General features: G+C 52.1%; 1 non-coding gene and 1 pseudogene across 1 annotated transcript; both read right to left on the bottom strand.

Annotated features, from left to right (window-relative positions):
• Positions 1-4,687: 4,687 nt before the first annotated feature.
• Positions 4,688-14,725, bottom strand: LOC131479642 (solute carrier family 25 member 3-like; annotated as a pseudogene).
• Positions 5,388-5,593, bottom strand: LOC131479732 (small nucleolar RNA SNORA53). Its single transcript, XR_009245081.1, has one exon. It is a non-coding gene; the product is annotated as a small nucleolar RNA SNORA53 (small nucleolar RNA).
• Positions 14,726-16,474: the final 1,749 nt, after the last annotated feature.

Here is a 16,474-nt window from a genome sequence, read left to right as displayed (position 1 = left end):
ATCAGTGAGTGTCAGGACAGGAGACAGGTGATGTTAGGCTGGGTCATGACACTAACCAGCAAGCAAGAGAATTCGGTCTAAGCTCACCCCTATGGAAATGTAATTTCCACTGGTTTGTTCAAGAGCTGAGGGTGTGACGGACTGAGCTAGGGATGATAATAAAACCCCAACACTCATGGGTACCGGGATTGGGAACAGGCCAGGCTAGTCCAGGCTACAGCACCTATAAGTTCACCCAAGAATAGGGTGTGAGGCAAAGCAGGCCACAACATCCACCAGCACACACAAAGGCCGAGCAGAGGGGGCTGATTATGCTGGGTAAGGGTCTAGCACCCGCTGGGAGCAGGTCTGGTCAGGAAGTTAAGGGGACAACTGGCTGGGTTGTGGTTCCTACTGGTGAGCATGAGAGCTGGAATGGGGGCAGTATACCTCAGCATGGGTGTGAACTGGGTCTGGGGTGTGCCAGACTGGGGCAGGCTGTAGCAACGCTAGTACTCATAGGAGCCAGGGTGGGTATAGCATGGGCTTTTGCCTGACCCACCTCACCCTAGCCATTTCAACCATTTGGGGACATAAGCCAGTAGATGGATGATCTTTCTGTCTCTCTGTCACTTTCAAATAAGTCCTTGTGCCTCTACTCTCACTTGGGAAACCAGGAAGAGGGTCCCTAGCTTCCAGCTTTGGATCAGCTGAGCTCTGGGCTGTTGCCAGCCATTTGGGCAGTGAACCAGCAAATGGTAGACCAGTGTGTGTGTGTGTGTGTGTGTGTGTGTGTGTGTGTGTGTGTGTCTGTGTGTCTGTGTGTCCTTCACAAAGGGTGCTCAGGCAGAGGTCCTAGCCCCCCACAACCACACAATTAACCTCTCCCCACCCCTAGGACACGGGCCCCTGTGCTCCCACAGCACTGTGGTCTGTGGTCAGGAGAGAAAGCCTCGGCCAAAACAAGGCGAGCAGAAGTCAATAACCCAGACTCCTCAAAGTGAGGCATCTTGGCAGTGCCCCGTGGCACACAAACAGGCAGTCTTTGTGATACTGTCAGTTACTGAAACAAGCGCAGAACCCTCCGGAAATGTTGGAAAGGGGGAACCGAGGGCCGGGGACAAGGGGCACTTGGGAGACTGCCCACAATCCCACCTCCGAAATATTCTCCAGACTTCAAAATGTTTAGTTTATTTTTGAAGTCACATTAAATGCACGGAGGATAAAAACACAATAATACGAACAGATATTCAGGACATATTTTTAAGTATAAAAGCAAGCTGTTTAGCCAGAGGCCATTGGTAGAAGAAACCATTTATAAGCATATCAAGCAGATGACTGGGACCCCAGAATTCCACCTCCAGATTCGGCCACAAGGAAATGAAAACACATCTGCACTCTGACAGGAATGTCCTGAGTGAGAGCCAGGAGACGGCAAAGTCCAACAGGTGTCCCTCGGTGATGCAGGCGGATAAGCACCTGGGGGTGGAGAGGAATGGAGCCTGTGAAGACAGCAGTGAGCAGAGAAGGCCAGAGGCAGAACTTCACCCGCTGCGTCGCCTACAGTGCCCGGAGCGGGCGAGCTCCCGCCTCCGGAGAGTCTGGAGTGAGGGCCTAGGGCTGGGGAGCTGGGAAGGACGAGACAGGACTGCTAATGGCAGGGCTCCTTGAGAGAGGACAAAACGTCCCCAGATTAGACTGTGGCAATGGCCGCACAGCCCTGGGAATGTGCAAAGAAAAACCTGACTGGAACACTTTAAATGGGGGCATTGAATACCACATAAATTATACCCCAATGAGGATTGTTTTTAGAAAGATGAGATAGATGTATTCTAAACTGTTAGGAGGAACTCAGAATAGTTTTTAGTGTTTTGTTTTCACCTGTCTATACTGTCTGAACCTATGACAATTTTTGCCCACAAAGCAATGAAAACATTTTTTTTAATAATGTTCCCAGCAGATACGGCTGCCAACGCATCTGCTGTGTTTCTTGGGCTGTGGCCTCAAGGCACAGATGGCAAACTACTTTCATTGGAAGGGAATTTGCCTTTTCACTTAAAACAAACCAGGAACCCTCAAGGCAAGTTCAGCCGGGTCCTATTTTCTTCTCTGGTCATCGCCAGCATTTCCGTCGAAGGCACACAGGGGCATGTGTGTCCACTTCCCTCACAGTTTGAGAGCTGAAGGTTGCAGTCATGTTTGCCATCATGGAGCTGACTTCACAGACTGTATTATTTTCAAAAGATTTATTTATTTTAGAAGTCAAAGCGACAGAGATAGAGGGAGAGACAGAAAGAGATCTTCCACTTTCTAGTTCATTCCCCAGATGGTCACAATGGCCAGCATCGGGCCAGACCAAAGGCAGGAGCAAGGAGCTTCATCCAGGCCTCCCAAGAGGGGAGCAGGGGCCGTCCTCTGCTGCCTTAAGGAGCTAGGAAGGAAGCAAAGTAGCAGGGTTCTAGCTGGCACTCACGTGGATGACAGCATTGCTTTAGCCTGTCATTTTGCAACAACAACCCCATAGTGTATTTTTTTTTTTAAGATTTATTTTTATTTGAAAGGTAGAGTCACAAGGGAAGGAGAGACAGGAAGAGATCCTCTATCCTCTGGTTCATTCTCCAAATGGCTGGAGCTCAACAGATCCAAGGCCAGTTCCTGTCCTGGCAGCCCCGCTTCCCATCCAGCCCCCTGCCTGTGGCCTGGGAAAGCAGCCAAGGCCGGCCCAAAGCCTTGGGACCCTGCACCCGTGTGGGAGACAAGGAAGAAGCTTCTGGCTCCTGGCTTAAGATTGGCTCAGCTCGGGCTCGGCAGCGTGGCCTAGTGGCTAAGGTCCTCGCCTTGATCCCATATGGCTGCTGGTTCTGGTCCCGGCAGCTCCACTTCCTCTCTGTCTCGCATCCTCTCAGTATATCTGACTTTGTAATGAAAATAAAATAAAATCTTAAAAAAAAAAAAAAAAAAAAAGATTGGCTCAGCTCCAATCATCGCAGCCACTTGGGGAACGAACCATCAGACAGAAGATCTTTCTCTGTCTCTCCTCTCTCTGTAAATCTGCCTTTTCAATAAAAACAAATAAATCTTTGCTTGCATGTGTATCTGGAATTTGCTAACTCTCAGCTATACCATGGTGCCACTGGACAGCTCTCCGCGTTGGGCTCTCTCCTTTGGACTCCTTCTATGGTGGCCCTAAGAACCAGGCTTCCTGCGTCCACCTTCTTGTGTGGCCCCTTCCACACCGACTCTAGAGCTGACCATGTGACCTGCTTTGGGGAAAGGGGTACCAGGGGCAGAGTCTCCACCAGCGCCTGTGCCCTGGTCACATCTTCTGGGACCGCTGCTTGCAGGTTCCTGCTGCCCAGGAGCTGGAGAGTCGGAAACATAATGGAGTAAACATGGCTCCTTGCTGACTGCAATACTTTTTGCTTTTGTAACTTCTTCTTTGCTTAGAAACTGTGAGCTTGCGGACCAAACGACCTACATGACCTTTAGTAGCACTGAGAGGTCGCAATTCCCATGAATCAAGGCCCAAGTCTGGTTATCTCACAGGTGGCTCCAAGGCCCAAGTCTGGTTATCTCACAGATGGCTTCAAGGCCCAAAGCCCGTTATCTCACAGGTGGCTCCAAGACCCAAGTCTGCTCACCTTGATTACTGGACCAGAGAAGAGCCAGACATGGCTGTCCAGCCGAGACAGGCAGGGAATGTGTGGCCTTTCTTCCCTTACCTTACAAGCTATTGTAAATTGCCCCTTTTCAAGCTGTTATAAACTGCCCCTGTAAAAATTCTGTAAATGTGCTCTTCTGGGCTGCACTCAGGTCAGGGGTGTCGGTCCCAGTTGGCTGGTTGCCTTGCCTCTCAGTGTAATAAAACTTGGTTGTGACTGTCACTGTGTCCTGCATGGAGACCACAGGACTAACTCCCCACTGGACTGGGCTTTGTGGCCGATGGCCCCCGTGATGATGAGTGAGCCTGCTTTGCCTCTGCAGTTTGAAGGGAGCTGCACACAACAGGTGAACAAAACTGACACCGCTGAGTTCTAACAAAACTTCATCAGTGATGCGCTTGACCATGGGGCCGTGGCTTGTCCACCTCTAAACTAGAACCATGGACCAATGGCAGTCCTGACTGGGAGACCCCACACGATGGGAGGCTGGACAGGGTTACCCTGGGTCCTCTCTACACAGATCTTGTGTGTCTCACCATTGTCCTCCTTGGAACCAGCCCCATGGCTTAATAGGCTAATCCTCACTGTAGCACCAATATACCATATGGGTGTCAGTTCGAGACTTAGCTACTCCAATTCCCATCCAGCTCCCTGCTTGTGTTCTGGGAAAGCAGTCCTAAGCCTTGGAACCCTGAACCTGCAGGGCAGACCCAGAAGAAGCTCCTAGCTCCTGGTTTTGAATCAGCTCAGCTCTGGCCATTGGTGCTATTTGAACTAGCCGATGAAAGATCTCTGTGCCTGTTCCTATGTTCCTGTCACTATGAAAGATCCCTGCTACCCCAACTCAGAGCTGAGAGATGCCGGTGCTGTGTCCTTGAGCACCTAGCACTGTGAACAAACCTCTTTTCTTCCTAGAGCTGCATGCCTCCTGTGTTTTATTATAGTCACAGACCATGATCTGTGGTGACTGCAGGTAACCAGCAGATGGCAGTGTACTCCTACTCTGCCTCTCTCCTCCCATCTGCCTTGCAAATCAATAAACACGCTTTTTTTTTTTTGCATGAACAGATAGGTTTATTTTAATAGTAAGTTTGAAACTCTTGCCTTAAGCAAGGGTACTACAGTAATTGTATCAGGAATAGACAATTTTCTACACTCAATATATAAAAGTTCCTCCTTTAGCACTTTCAACACTGATCAACAAGCAGATTCAGTCAACATGTGGCTTTGATCTGTCTACGGCGTTAACCCAAGCTTCTTCTTCAGAGACTCTGGCATCTCGGGGGGCGGGGGGCGAGGCAACCTGAAGTAGACCTTCACCGAGTCGTAGATGAACCACTGCAGAGCAGTCAGAGTCCCAATCATGATGATGCGGGCAAAGAGTCCCTTCCACACACCTCTGAATCCAAGCCTCTGGAGAACCTGAGAAGCACTGCTCCACTTCTCCTTATTCAACACAGACACCACAGAGTCAGCAGGGTGAGACACAATCGCACAGAAGACGCCAGCTATATAATCTGCAGCAAATGTTACAACCAGCTGTTCGCCTTTGTACATTCACTTCGGGGCTTAGGAACCACAAACTTGTACAAGGCTTCCACAGTGCGTTCAAAGCAGGCAAACTTCATCATGGTGTAGGGGATCTGCCTCATCCAGAGGGGAGCAACGCCCTTGTAGAACCTAGCCAATAAAGAACCCACTTAGCCGGCTACAGATACTCATCTAGCAGCGTTTCAACATCACAGGAGTGTCCGCACACCAGTCTGGTCCTGACAGTACCAACTGACATCACAACCGTATGCCATTTCCATCAGAACGTTCGACTAGCAAGCAGGTGTACTTCTCTCACATGCCAATGACTCAAGCACCTTTGACTGTACAACCAGAAAAGTTGCTGGATGTCTCTATAATAAATACGCTTTAAAATACAATCTTATAGAGGCCAGCATGATAGCCTAGTAGCTAAAGTACTCGCCTTGCACACACCGGGATCCCATATGGGTGCTGGTTCTAATCCCAGCAGCTCTTCGTCCCATCCAGCTCCCTGCTTGTGGCCTGGGAAAGCAGTGGAGGATGGCCCAAAGCCTTGGGACCCTGTATCCACATGGGAGACCCAAAAGAAGCTCCTGACTCCTGGCTTCAAATTGAGCTCAGCTTCAGCCTTTGTGGTAACTTGGGGAATATATCAGTGTCTCTCCTCCTCTCTGTATATCTGACTTTCCAATAAAACTAAATAAATAATAATAATAAATTTTGGATCCTATAAGGAACAGAAATGAACTTCTCCCAGGCTGGTGGCTGAGAAGCCTAAAGTCCAGGCCAGGTCTCTGCCCCGTGGCAGGTGACCTCACAGACAGTCCGGGCACAGACAGGGCCTCTGCACAAGCAAACTCATCCAGGTTTCAAGGGTGAGCCTGTATTACCCCTAAAGATCCACCTTTTAGTATATCACCTTGGTCAATACGCTTCGCGTCTTTTTTTTTTTTTCTAAAAGATTTGTTTTTATTACAAAGTCAGATATACAGAGAGGAAAGACAGAAAGGAAGATCTTCTGTCCGATGATTCATTCCCCAAGTGGCCACAATGGCCAGAGCTGAGCCAATCCAAAGGCAGAAGCCAGGAGCTTCTTCCGGGTCTCCCACGCGGGTGCAGGGTCCCAAGGCTTTGGGCCGTCCTCGACTGCTTTCCCAGGCCACAAGCAGGGAGCTGGATGGGAAGTGGAGCTGTTGGGATTAGAACCAGCACCCATATAGGATCTCGGCACATTCAAGGCAAGGATTTTAACCACTAGGCTACCCTGCCAGGCCTCCTAAGCTTCTTTTCTTAAAGAAATCTATTTGCTTACTTCAGGGGCAGAGTGACCACTCTTCCATCGGTCCATTCCTGCTCTAAACGCCCCTGCAGCCCAGGCGGAAGCTAAGTGCTAGAAACTTAGTCTAGGTCTCCCCGGGGGGTGTGAGGGGCCCAGCTACTTCAGCATCACCTGCACCCCCCATGTTACCTGTTAGTAAGAAGCTGGAGCCAGGAGCAGAGCTGGGGGCGCCGTGCAGTGGCCCGCCAGTTGCTGCACTGTGGCACTGGCATTCCGTGTAAACGTCGCTCACCTCCAATCAAGGACTCCTTCACCGCCTGGGAAAGCAGTGAAGGATGACCCAAGACCTCGGGCCCCTGCACCTGTGTGGGAGACCCGGAAGAAGCTCCTGGCTCCCAGCTTCAGATCAACTCAGCTGTGGCCTTTACGGCTGTTTGAGGAGCGAACCAGCAGATAGAAGACCCTCTCTCTATCTCTCCTATCTACCTTTCAATTATAAATAAATAAATCTTAAAATACGAAAAGGAAAACCATACAGGCAGCAGAGCTGGGACTCAGATCTGGGCACTGTCCAACAGGAGATGTGGGTGTGGCAGGGAAAGTGATACAAAAGACAAAAGCAACCTCATTTCTTGTTTCACACAAAAGAAGAAAAAAAATTAAGATTTATTTATTTGTACTGGAAAGACAAATATACAGAAAGAGGGAGAGACAGAGAGGAGGATCATTTACATTAGATCAGAGCAAGACCTTCTGTCTGTCCTCAGATTTACAGAGAGAAGGAGAGACTGAGAAAGAGCTTCTGTCTGCTGGTTCATTCCCCAAGTGGCCAAAACGGCTGGAACTGAGCCGATCTGAAGCCAGGAGCCAGGAGCTTCCTCCTGGTTTCCCACACAGGTGCAGGGTCCCAACTCTTTGGGCTGTCCTTAACTGCTTTCCCAGGCCACAAGCAGGGAGCTGGATGGGAAGTGGAGCAGCTGGGATTAGAACCAGCACCCATATGGGATCCCAGCGCATGCAAGGTGAGGACTTGTGCCACTAGGCTACCACGCTGGGCCCCAAGGAGAACTTTGATGTGGACAATTTCATTGTGCAAAGCAAGATTATTTAAGAGAGAGTGAGAGAGAGATTTCCTGCCATAGTGACAGGAGGTGGCCCCAAGGGAGGACAGACCCCTGGAAGCTCAGGGGTCCCCATTCACCAGCCTGTGCCTGCTGACGGACTGTCCCATGGCCCTACACTTGACGAGGTGAGCAGCCGCAGCCAATCGTGTTCAGGGGTTCTTAAGCAACGATTATTCAATCAACTAAAAGCACAGGCATACAACACAAACCATTCCATCAATCAAGCTTACGTCGGTGCGTGCTGTCAACGATCCAGTCACCCATAGTGGAGCACAGATGTCAACGATCCAGTCACCCTTAGTGGAGCACAGATGTCAACGATCCAATCACCCTTAGTGGAGCACAGATGTCAACGATCCAATCACCTGTAGTGGAGCACAGATGTCAACGATCCAACACCTGTAGTGGAGCACAGATGTCAACGATCCAATCACCTGTAGTGGAGCACAGATGTCAATGATCCAATCACCCTTAGTGGAGCACAGATGTCAACGATCCAACACCTGTAGTGGAGCACAGATGTCAATGATCCAATCACCCCTAGTGGAGCACAGACGCCCCGTTTAAGCAAGTTGCACTTTACTGACACTAAGAGTTGCATCCCACCCAGTAGCAGACAACACAACCAGGTAATCAGGTAAACAGGTCCTTCCATTTCCATTTACAGGAAACAGTTTGTGGCAATCAGCTTACTGCCTGAGCTGTAAATGAAGAACAAGCTCTTATCCTGGAATGAGATCCCTTCTTGTGATAAACACTCCACACCCTCCTTTCAGGACTTTCCAAGAACCCAAGGTTATGGCAAAGGTCAGGTTACAGACAGGTCCCAGTCTGACTTCATCCTTTTGTTTTCCCTCCAGGGGGCTGAGGGACAAAGCTCTTGCTATTGGAAGGTTAAGAAACACAGAGAAGCAAGATTCTATCCTTTCAACAGGCAACCTCACCGAGGACCGGGACCCTAACTGCCTCTTAGCCTCCCTGACCCTCCACACGGGCACTCCTTGGAGTATCTAAACGGACATCCCAAATATGCATCCCTTGCTGCTAAAGTATCAACAGGTGCATTTTGGGAGGGACACACTGAGAACACAACAGTGACCTTATTTAGAAGTGGGATCCTTGCAGATGTGATCACGTTGGAGTCACCTGACATAGGTGGTCTATGACTGGCATCCTTAGAGGAATTGTCGCAGCCATACAGAGACAAACCAAAAGACTCAGCTATAAGCCAAAGAAGGCCACGGCTGAGAACAGCCACGGAGCTCGAAGAGCTCGAAGGAGGCATGGGGTAGCTTCCGGCTGAGAGCACGCAGCAGCCACCAGCCGACAACACCTTGAGTTTAAACTTAGAGCTGCCAGAACTATGAATGAATACATTTAAAAAAAGATTTATTTATTTTTATTACAAAGTCAGATATACAGAGAGGAGGAGAGACAGAGAGGAAGATCTTCCGTCCGATGATTCACTCCCCAAGTAACCGCAATGGCCAGTGCTGTGCCGATCCAGAGCCAGGAGCCAGGAGCTTCCTCCAGGTCCCCCACACGGGTGCAGGGTCCCAAGGCTTTGGGCCGTCCTTGACTGCTTTCCCAGGCCACAAACAGGGAGCTATATGGGAAGTAGATTTGTGAGGATTACAACCTGTGCCCACATGGGATCCTGGCGTGTTCAAGGCAAGGTCTTTAGCCACTAGGCCACTGCACTGGGCCCTAATACATATTTTTAAAGTTGTTTTTTTTTTATTATTACAAAGTCAGATATACAGAGAGGAGGAGAAACAGAGGAAGAACTTTCATCCGATGATTCACTCCCCAAGTGACCGCAACAGCCGGTGCTGTGCCGATCCAAAGCCAGGAGCCAGAAACTTCCTCCGGGTCTCCCACACGGGTACAGGGTCCCAAGGCTTTGGGCCGTCTTCTGCTACTTTCCCAGGCCACAAGCAGGGAGCTGGATGGGAAGTGGGGCTGCCAGGATTAGAACCAGTACCCATACGGGATCCTGGTGCATTCAAGGTGAGAACTTTAGCCACTAGGCCACTGTGCTGGGCCTGAGTGAATACATTAAAAAAAAAAGGTTTATTTATTTATTTGGAAATCATAGTGATGCAGGGAGATACAGAGAGATTTTCCATCTGCTGATTCATTCCATAAATGTCAACAGCTACTGGGGCAAGACCAGGCTGAAACCAGGGGTCAGAACACCATTCCAGCCTGCACAGGTGGCACAGGTGCCTCCCAGGCACACGGCAGGACGCTGTACTGGAAGCAGCAGTGTCCACTGGTGCCCTGATATGGAATGCTGGTGTTACAGTGGCATAACCCTCTGTTCCATATGTCTGGCAGAAACTTAATTTTGTTTTTAATGGCAAACCTTTTGGCTTCTGCCCACAGCCTGCTCTGAGCTATCCGCCTCTGCAGCTTTCCACCATGGACTCATTCCCTTTGGAGATCCTAAACCCCAGCTTTCCAGCTTCCCCAGGGGTGACTCCAAGTCACTCCTGCAATGACTTGCACGAGGTCTGATTGTGCCCACGGAGGATTCACCAGCTAGAAGCTTAGTCCCCTGGGTGGATCCCAGTGCAAGCTGATTTAGTTGCTGTCTTCAGAAGGGATGAAGCACTTCTCTTGGGGACCCTATTCAGCTCCCAAAGAGGAGCTACTTGCTGTTGCGTTGCAGCAAGGCTGATCCCTCCCATCCTCTGGCTTTCCGTCTCACCAGGAGACCCGGTTAGGTTGGAAGTTAGAAATTCGCCCTTGTAGAGGGAAGGGGAGATAAAGGCGCTGCCGAAAGGAATGCAGTAATGCACACATCAAAGTCCGCCCCTCGCCTCCTGGGACCTGTGAGGCAAAGCACCCCCAGAATCCTCTCTGAGCCCAGCTGCTGCCCTGGGTGATAACCCTGGACAATAAACCCTGGGAGGAGTTGCACAGCCAGAAAACACTTTGTCCAGGAGAAGTGAGGGCAGAAACAACCGGAAAGAATTTGTCCCCATTCTTTTATAATCCTGTCTGCTTGCAGACTGGGCTCCCCAGTTGTTTGCTGTCTGGCCAGTCAGGCGAACTCTGCTCATTTAACTTTGCTTCTGTGCATTGGCCCGTCTCAAGGTGGTCAGCTGCCCATCTGTCCAGCCCTGCGCGCTACCTCATTAAACCTGGCCACCTCTCTGGCGAGTCTGAAAATTCTTTCTTCACAATCTTTCCCTCGCAGCTGTTCCCACCATTTGGGGGATGAGGGGTTAGGACAGATGGGCGGACTCCAGGATGGGTGCTGACTCTCACACTCCCACACTCTGAGCCCAACAGACCTCTTTATAAAGCACCCAGACTCCACAGGGGGCTGTCGGGCCAGGCCACCTCCTAGTGCTGATTCTCGCTGCTGTGAACCAAGGTGGGGAAGACCTGTTGGCCCAAGAGATCCCTGTGGAGGGGTCTGCGTGGCAGGCATCCCAAAGGGGGCAGCAATTGGCCACCTTGCCTGGCCCATCCTGTGTTCACAGTGCAGCAGTACCAGCCAGCTCCCAGGCAGCAGCAGGATGCCAACACTATTTGGAGACCAGCCCCCAGGAGCCCTCCAAGGAGGTGCTCCATTCTTTTGCAAATGGACCCAGTAGCTCTGCCCTGCACCTGCGTCAGTCAGTCCTGAGCTGTTCTAACAAATTTCCACTCAAATGCACTCTCTCCTCTGCATTTCCTGCCCAGTGGGGAACAACACAACAACCACCACCCCAGAGACTAGTCAGGGCCTGTGGCTCAGGGACCTGCCAAGCCTCTGCCAAGAGAGCAGTTGGTGGAGGGCAGGCAGTTTCTCTCTCTCTCTCTCTCTCTGTTCAGCAGATGCCATCCTGGGAATGGAGCTCAAGAGGTTTACAATCAAAGTCGGAATTGTGTGACACAGCTGAGTGGCCTCTGACCATGCAGGCTTGCTTCTCCAGGCTGCAGATTATTCTAGAACAGATAAGGCATCTAGCAGGTGTGAGAGCCCCATGAGTCATCTCTCTCAAATCCTGAAGACGCCACGGTTAAATTCCAGCCCACATAGGCTAATGGGCATGCTGTCGACACACAAATGAAGACAACGCTGTATCATTCTCTCCAAATCCAAGCTCGGTGTTGGAGGAGCCCACAGCTCCTAGGTTGAGGACCAGGCCCAGGAAGCCAGGTTGCCTGCCTTGAGAAGTGTAGCTGACGGAATGCAGCCCATCTGGATTTGTTGAAGCTCAGTGAGTCCCACTTGCACCACTAGCAGTGTCCTGCGTGACCAGGACTAACAGCTCAGCCACGCCAGGGAGAGGGAGAACGGGCTGGGATCTGGCTCCACGAGACGCCCTGGGGGAAAACCCTGCCCAAGGAAGAACCTGGCTCCACCTGGAATTCACACATGGAACCTGCAACCCCATTTCCCTTCACAGAGTAAGACAGGGGCCTTCCCTGGCTCACCATTCAGTCTCCACTAGCTGCTCCACTCACTGGACTGCAGCTTAACCCAGAGCGTGACAAGAGACAGAGCCAAAGGGAATTTTATTCCCGGAAAAGACTGCAAAGGAAGAGCCCCGTTGTTTTTTCATGCTGCCTCAGAACACGTGCTCGCTCCTGTGGAAGGGCAGATGGAGGCAGAGGGGAAGGCTCACACAGGTTCCACAGCCCGGCGACGCCACACCCACACGTGTGTCCTGGAGAACTCCCCACTCTCTGCTGTTTCACTCCCCAAGTGGCTGCAATGGCCAGAGCTGAGCTGATTCAAAGCCAGAAGCCAGGCACCTCTTCCAGGTCTCCCGTGTGGGTACAGGGTGCCAAGGCTTTGGGTCATCCTCAAAAGCTTTCCCAGTCCACAAGCAGGGAGCTGGATGGGAAGTAGAGCAGCTGGGACACAAACCAGCACCTATATGGGATCCCAGCTTCTGTAAGGCAAGGATGTAGCCACTAGGCTTTTGCACTAAGCCCCAGGAATTTATGTAACAGACACAGAGAGCTCCCACCTGCTGGTCTGCTCCCCAAATGTCTGCAATGGCCACTGCCGGGCCAGGCCACAGCGGGAAGCTAGGGAGTCTGCCCAGACCTTCCACAGGCGGTAGGGACCCCCCTGCTTGAGTCACTGCTTCCTAAGGGGGCAAGTGGCTTTGCATATAAACAAGCAGTGTGGGGTCTAGCACGAGGGCTCAGTGGCTAAATTCTCACCTTTCAAGCACCGGGATCCCAAATGGGTACCAGTTCATGTGCCAACTGCCGCCACAGGCAGCACTGTGCAGCACTGTGTTCACAACAAATTCTGTCAGAAGGGTGTGACCTGGGCTTCCTCCTCCTGTTCTGAGGGTAGGCAGAGAACTCAGGCACCCCTCTTGACACTAACTCAGAGATGGGGTTAGTGTGGGCTGTGTCTTCTTGCTCTTGTCATGACAACAACTCTAAGGGATGCAAATTGGTATCCTGACTGTCTTTCTGCTCTCCCTCAAGGGGACTGAGGGACAAAACTAGGGAGAGCCAGCTCCTGGAAGGGTGGAAAAATGGGGAGAAGCAAGATTTCATACATATTTTTCAAAGATTTATTTATTTGGAGGGCCTGGCACAAAAGCGTAGCAGCTAAACTCCTCACCTTGCATGTGCCGGGATCCCGTATGAGTGCCAGTTCTAATTCCAGCGGCCTCATTTCCCATCCAGGTCTTAAGCCACTAGGCTACCACACTGGGCCACCAAGTTATTAAAAACACTTCGGATCGGCGTGCACCAGCCGTTGCGGCTCACTTGGGGAGTGAATCATCGGACGGAAGATCTTCCTCTCTGTTTCTCCTCCTCTCTGTATAATCTGACTTTGTAATAAAATAAATAAATCTTTAAAAAAAAAAAAAACACTTATTCGGGGCTCAGCAGCGTGGCCTAGTGGCTAAGGTCCTTGCCTTGATCCCATATGGCCGCTGGTTCTAATCCCAGCAGCTCCACTTCCTCTCTGTCTCTCCTCCTCTCAGTATATCTGACTTTGTAATAAAAATAAAATGAATCTTTAAAAAAAAAAAAAAAAACACTTATTCGGGCCCGGCGGCGTGGCCTAGCGGCTAAAGTCCTTGCCTTGAAAGCCCCGGGATCCCATATGGGCACCGGTTCTAATCCCGGCAGCTCCACTTCCCATCCAGCTCCCTGCTTGTGGCCTGGGAAAACAGTTGAGGATGGCCCAATGCATTGGGACACTGCACCCGCATGGGAGACCTGGAAGAGGTTCCAGGTTCCCGGCTTTGGATCAGCGCGCATCGGCCCGCTGTGGCTCACTTGGGGAGTGAATCATCGGACGGAAGATCTTCCTCTCTGTCTCTCCTCCTCTGTGTATATCTGGCTGTAATAAAATGAATAAATCTTTAAAAAAACAACAACAACAAAGTAACCACTGATATTTAAAAAAAAAAAAAACACTTATTCTTATTGGAAAGTCACATACACAGAGAGGAGAAGAGAGACAGAGGAGAGGAAAGACAGAGGAAGGGGCTGTCCGCTGGTTCTCTCCCCAGGTGGCCGCAATGGCTGGAGCTGTGCCGATCTTAACCCAGGAGCCAGGAGTCTCTTACAGGTCTCCCAAATGGGTGCAGGTCCCAAGGCTTTGGGCTGTTCTCAACTGCTTTCACAGGCCACAAGCAGGGAGCTGAATGGGAAGTGGGGCTTCTGGGATTAGAATTGGTGCCCATAAGGGATCCCAGCGCATTCAAGGCGAGGACTACAGTTACTGGGGCTAGTGTGCCCCACCCAAGATTTTATATTTTAAAAGCAACTTCGCCAAGGAGCGAAGGACCCTAACTGCCTATTAGCCCATCTGTCTCCTCACAGTAGCAATAGAGAAACAAAGAGAACACAACCAAACTGTGAGCATGGGATACTCACACAACGGAACGGGCACAGCACTGAGAATGGACCATCTACAGCTGTACAGCGGATCTCAGAACACCAAGCAGAGCAATAAACTGCAGTAAACCTTATCAAAACTCAGAAGCCGTGTATACACACGGAAGAGCTACAGACAACAGCGCTTAGCTGTGGGCCGGGGAGGAACCCTGCTGCTGCAGCACCTCTCACGCAGGAGGTGCGTGGACCGGCACAGGCTTTCCTTACCTCCCACTCCCACGGCCGCCCCAGGCTTGCGAGCTAGCTGGACACGACTCCATGGCGTGCATGTCTCCGGGCTGACCATAACTCAGGCGGTCACGGCCACTGCAGGTCCAGCTTCCCACAGTGCTAATGGCCGCGGCCACCCACTGCACTTCCAGCTGAAGTGTGCTGGCAGCCTGGGGACACTCCCTCCTCCTGCCTGCCCACCAGCCAGGCGAGTGGCTTTCACATGTTCCTGCAATCAGATCAGCGTGGACCTCTGGCAACCTGGGCATTTTGGAAGCAACCTCGATGTGCTTCTAGCAATCATTAACGTGCAGACCCAGGGTTCGAGGCCCAAGTGCGGGGCGGCCTCCCAGAGCCGCGACAGCAGCAGTCCATCCCCACGTTCAGCCTTCGCTTTCCTGCTAGGCTTGCAGGTTCCGGCCAGAGAGCAGAGAGCAGGCCTCAGAGAGCAGGCTGTTCTAACTCCAGGCCTCTAACCATGTTCCTGTAAAATCTGAGATTGTTTGGAGCCCTCTCGGGACCACACCTTAGAATTTGTCAGAAAAAGCCTGATTTCCAAGAGTTCTCCTAAGGCGTGGGCAACACTGGCCGTTGGTGAGGCTGCTGAGTCACAGGGCTGGGGACACCGATTTGCAGCAGCCAAAGCTGTGTCTCGCTGGCATAACCTTAAACGCTACTTGCACAGTGCAGGATCACTCCTTAGCCAAGTATTTTTAAATACCCTCTGCCCTGACCAACATTAGATTCTGAAGTTCTCCCTTCTGCGTTCGTAAAGCAAACACTTGTGCTCTCAGTAGTTCCCTGACAGAGCCAGGGAGACCCGCACCAGGAACCCGAATCCTAAGGGACCAGGGAGAAAAGCAGTGATTACAGGAGGTCAGGAAAGAATTGGGGCTAGGTAGGTAAGCTTATGAATGCATTTGAACCTCCCAGGCAAAGCCTGTTTTTGTTTTTTTTAAACCGGGGTGTCGCGCTTGTGTGTCCTGTCCTGCGGGCTTTTGTCGGTATGTGCGTGTCCTGACGGCTTTTCATCGACCTGCATTCTTTCCAGACCACAAAGGTACAATCAAGGCACCCACCCCTCTCTCTACTTCAACTGCAGGTCAGTGTGGCCAATTACGGGACTTGGCCTTCGAGAAAGTCCTCTCATCTACACCAAACTGCAACCCATGGCAGGCACGGGTGACCGGCAGCCGGGAGGGCTCCCTCGGGTCTCCCGGGGCGAGTGGGAAGGACAGGAACTCTTTCCGCAAAAAGTCCATTAACAAGGGACAAGGAACGAACTAACATGGAGGGAGTGCGCGGGGAGGCGGCCGGCAGGCAGCGGTGAACAAAAGGACGCAGGGCCTTCGTCCCGGCCTCGCCCACCGGGCCGGGGTCACCTTGGCCGGCGGCGCGCGGGCGCCTCGGGACGCACGAAGCCCCCCGCCCGAGCCTGCGGACCCGGCCCTCAACGTCTCCTCGCCCGCGGGGTCCCGGGGCCCCAGGCGGGAGGCGGGGAGGAAGGTCGTCCCCAAGGCCGGGGGCCGGACGTGCGGCGCCGGAGCGACGCGGAGTGCGTGCGGGACTCGGAGTACGTGACGGATGCCCGGGCCATCATGCCCGCCGCGCCGTCCCCGCCCCGCCCCACGGCGGCGGCTTCTCAGGCCACTCGCCCCCCGGTCGGCACAGGGAACCGCAGAGCGGGGCTCGCCCGCCCCCTGACACGGACCCTGGGCGATCGGGGTCCCCCTCAACCCAGGCCGCCCCCCAATGACGCCCCCAGGGTGTCCCCCCTCCTACGCCGCGCTGGGGGCCTCGGTGCCACC

This window comes from Ochotona princeps, chromosome 2, assembly GCF_030435755.1.
Source record: "Ochotona princeps isolate mOchPri1 chromosome 2, mOchPri1.hap1, whole genome shotgun sequence".
NCBI lineage: Eukaryota > Metazoa > Chordata > Mammalia > Lagomorpha > Ochotonidae > Ochotona > Ochotona princeps.
The sequence above is the reverse complement of the archived record's forward strand: the minus strand, read 5'-3'. Positions and strand labels throughout refer to the sequence as shown.